This window comes from Entelurus aequoreus, linkage group LG09, assembly GCF_033978785.1.
Source record: "Entelurus aequoreus isolate RoL-2023_Sb linkage group LG09, RoL_Eaeq_v1.1, whole genome shotgun sequence".
NCBI lineage: Eukaryota > Metazoa > Chordata > Actinopteri > Syngnathiformes > Syngnathidae > Entelurus > Entelurus aequoreus.
In genome coordinates this window covers 67,956,071-67,960,254 of record NC_084739.1, presented here as the reverse complement: position 1 = coordinate 67,960,254, position 4,184 = coordinate 67,956,071, and the positions used below count along the sequence as shown (strand labels likewise).

At 39.4% G+C, this 4,184-nt stretch overlaps 1 protein-coding gene across 3 annotated transcripts in view; it reads left to right on the top strand.

The window, feature by feature from the left end:
- Positions 1 to 412: 412 nt before the first annotated feature.
- ndnfl (neuron-derived neurotrophic factor, like) overlaps positions 413 to 4,184 on the top strand; it is a 20,643-nt gene continuing 16,871 nt past the window's right edge. For 2 of the 3 annotated variants that reach the window (XM_062057816.1, XM_062057817.1), the window contains exon 1: positions 467 to 481. The gene's annotated coding sequence lies outside the window, so the exon portion shown is untranslated. Of the gene's footprint in view, positions 482 to 4,184 lie in introns of all 3 variants that reach the window. The other variant, XM_062057815.1, reaches the window with a different exon arrangement.

The following is a 4,184-nucleotide window of genomic DNA, read 5'->3' as shown; positions in this document are numbered from 1 at the left end:
TTCTAATTAGAGTCCCCACACGGCACGTTGGCATCAAATCCAAGAAGTGTCTGACGGGCTTTTTCTTTGCATTCCAAGATGTTTCATTAGCGGCCCCCGATGGAGCGGCCGATAAGCGGCCCTCAAAGTCACCTCCAGAGAACAACCGTCTCCCGCCTCCCGCCTACCGCCTCCCGCCTCCTGATACACCCTGATGTTATCATGCACAGAATTAACTTCCTGCTGCATGCCATGACCTCATCACACACACACACAAACACACACACACACACACACACACACACACACACACACACACACACACACACACACACACACACACACACACACACACAGGAGGTAAAGGGGCGGAGCTTGGAGGCGGAGCTGATGACATTGACGTTTAACAGCAGGACGAACCTCCACGTGTGTGAGAAGTCGCTCCTCCTCCCCTCGCTCTCATCCTCCACCCTCACTTCATGCCTGCACCACGGAGGAGACGGTAAGACGTCTTGTTGTTGTTGTTGTTGTTGTTGTTGTTGTTGTTGTTGTTGTTGTTATGGAACTTCTTTGGCATGCGTGAATGTTGTGTTTGGCTAGAGTTCGTCGCATTAGGTCCCTAAAAACAGCAGCGCTCTCATGTTATATAGAGGATCTTTGACAAGTGTTTTTGCATTAGCTTTTTAGAAACAGCAGAGCTTTCAAGTGATATAGAGGATCTTTGACAAGTGTTTTTTGCATTAAGTCCCTAAAACAGCAGCGCTCTCATGTTATATAGAGGATCTTTGACAAGTGTTTTTGCATTAGCTTTTTAGAAACAGCAGAGCTTTCAAGTGATATAGAGGATCTTTGACAAGTGTTTTGGCATTAGGTCCCTAAAACAGCAGCGCTCTCATGTTATATAGAGGATCTTTGACAAGTGTTTTTGCATTAGCTTTTTAGAAACAGCAGAGCTTTCAAGTGATATAGAGGATCTTTGACAAGTGTTTTTTGCATTAGGTCCCTAAAACAGCAGCGCTCTCATGTTATATAGAGGATCTTTGACAAGTGTTTTTGCATTAGCTTTTTAGAAACAGCAGAGCTTTCAAGTGATATAGAGGATCTTTGACAAGTGTTTTGGCATTAGGTCCTTAAAAACAGCAGCACTCTCACGTCATAAAGAGGATCTTTGACAAGTGTTTGGCATTAGGTCCCTAAAAACATCAACACTCTTATGGGATATGGAGGATCTTTGATAAGTGTGTTTGATTCAAAAACAGCAAAGTGATCCTGTTATATAGAAGATCTTTGACATGTGTTTTTGGCATTAGGTCCCTAAAACAGCAGAGCGTTCATGTGATACAGAGGATCTTTGACAAGTGTTATGGCATTAGTTCCCTAAAAACAGCACCACTCTAATGTCACATAGAGGATCTTTGACTAGTGTTTTTTGCATTAGGTCCCTAAAACAGCAGAGCGTTCAATGTGATATAGAGGATCTTTGACAAGTGTTTTGGCATTAGGTCCCTAAAACAGCAGCACTCTCATGTCATTTAAATGATCTTTGACAAGTGTTTTTGCATTAGCTCTTTAGAAACAGCAGAGCGTTCAATTGATATAAAGGATCTTTGACAAGTGTTTTGGCATTAGTTCCCTAAAAACAGCAGCACTCTAATGTCACATAGAGGATCTTTGACAAGTGTTTTGGCATTAAGTCCCTAAAAACATCAACACTCTTATGTGATATAGAGGATCTTTGACAAGTGTTTTTGCATTAGCTTTTTAGAAACAGCAGAGCGTTCAAATGATATAGAGGATCTTTGACAAGTGTCATGGCATTAGTTCCCTAAAAACAGCAGCATTCTAATGTCACATAGAGGATCTTTGACTAGTGTTTTTTGCATTAGGTCCCTAAAACAGCAGAGCGTTCAATGTGATATAGAGGATCTTTGACAAGTGTTTTGGCATTAGGTCCCTAAAACAGCAGCACTCTCATGTCATGTAAATGATCTTTGACAAGTGTTTTTGCATTAGCTCTTTAGAAACAGCAGAGCGTTCAATTGATATAAAGGATCTTTGACAAGTGTTTTGGCATTAGTTCCCTAAAAACAGCAGCACTCTAATGTCACATAGAGGATCTTTGACAAGTGTTTTTGCATTAGCTTTTTAGAAACAGCAGAGCGTTCAAATGATATAGAGGATCTTTGACAAGTGTCATGGCATTAGTTCCCTAAAAACAGCAGCATTCTAATGTCACATAGAGGATCTTTGACAAGTGTTTTTTTGCATTAGGTCCCTAAAACAGCAGAGCGTTCAATGTGATATAGAGGATCTTTGACAAGTGTTTTGGCATTAGGTCCCTAAAACAGCAGCACTCTCATGTCATTTAAATGATCTTTGACAAGTGTTTTTGCATTAGCTCTTTAGAAACAGCAGAGCGTTCAATTGATATAAAGGATCTTTGACAAGTGTTTTGGCATTAGTTCCCTAAAAACAGCAGCACTCTAATGTCACATAGAGGATCTTTGACAAGTGTTTTGGCATTAAGTCCCTAAAAACATCAACACTCTTATGTGATATAGAGGATCTTTGACAAGTGTTTTTGATTTAGCTTTTTAGGAACAGCAGATCGTTCATGTGATATAGAGGATCTTTGCCTAGTGTTTTGGCATTAGGTCTCTAAAACAGCAACACTCTCATGTGATATAGAGGATCTTTGACTAGCGTTTTCTGCATTAAGTCCATAAAACAGCAGAGCGTTCATGTGATATAGAGGATCTTTGACAAGTGTTATGGCATTAGTTCCCTAAAAACAGCAGCGCTCTTATGTGATATTGAGGATCTTTGATAAGTGTTTTTGATTTAGGTCTTCAAAAACAGCAAAGTGCTCCTGTCATATAGAAAATCTTTGACTAGTGTTTTTTGCATTCGGTCCCTAAAAATAGCAGCACTCTCATGTCACATAGAGGATCTTTGACAAGTGTGTTTGGAGTAGGTCTTTAAAAACAGCAAAGTGCTCCTGTCATATAGAAGATCTTTGACTAGTGTGTTTGGAGTAGGTCTTTAAAAACAGCAAAGTGCTCCTGTCATATAGAGGATCTTTGACTAGTGTGTTTGGAGTAGGTCTTTAAAAACAGCAAAGTGCTCCTGTCATATAGAGGATCTTTGACTAGTGTGTTTGGAGTAGGTCTTTAAAAACAGCAAAGTGCTCCTGTCATGTAGAAGATCTTGGACTAGTGTGTTTGGAGTAGGTCTTTAAAAACAGCAAAGTGCTCCTGTCATATAGAAGATCTTTGATAAGTGTGTTTGGAGTAGGTCTTTAAAAACAGCAAAGTGCTCCTCTTATATAGAAGATCTTTGAAAAGTGTGTTTGGAGTAGGTCTTTAAAAACAGCAAAGTGCTCCTGTCATATAGAGGATCTTTGACTAGTGTGTTTGGAGTAGGTCTTTAAAAACAGCAAAGTGCTTCTGTCATATAGAGGATCTTTGACTAGTGTGTTTGGAGTAGGTCTTTAAAAACAGCAAAGTGCTCCTGTCATATAGAGGATCTTTGACTAGTGTGTTTGGAGTAGGTCTTTAAAAACAGCAAAGTGCTCCTGTCATGTAGAAGATCTTTGACTAGTGTGTTTGGAGTAGGTCTTTAAAAACAGCAAAGTGCTCCTGTCATATAGAAGATCTTTGACTAGTGTGTTTGGAGTAGGTCTTTAAAAACAGCAAAGTGCTCCTGTCATATAGAAGATCTTTGATAAGTGTGTTTGGAGTAGGTCTTTAAAAACAGCAAAGTGCTCCTCTTATATAGAAGATCTTTGAAAAGTGTGTTTGGAGTAGGTCTTTAAAAACAGCAAAGTGCTCCTGTCATATAGAGGATCTTTGACTAGTGTGTTTGGAGTAGGTCTTTAAAAACAGCAAAGTGCTCCTGTCATATAGAGGATCTTTGATAAGTGTGTTTGGAGTATTTCTTTAAAAACAGCAAAGTGCTCCTGTCATATAGAGGATCTTTGACTAGTGTGTTTGGAGTAGGTCTTTAAAAACAGCAAAGTGCTCCTGTCATATAGAATATATTTGACTAGTGTGTTTGGAGTAGGTCTTTAAAAACAGCAAAGTGCTCCTGTCATATAGAGGATCTTTGACTAGTGTGTTTGGAGTAGGTCTTTAAAAACAGCAAAGTGCTCCTGTCATATAGAGGATTTTTGACTAGTGTGTTTGGAGTAGGTCTTTAAAAACAGC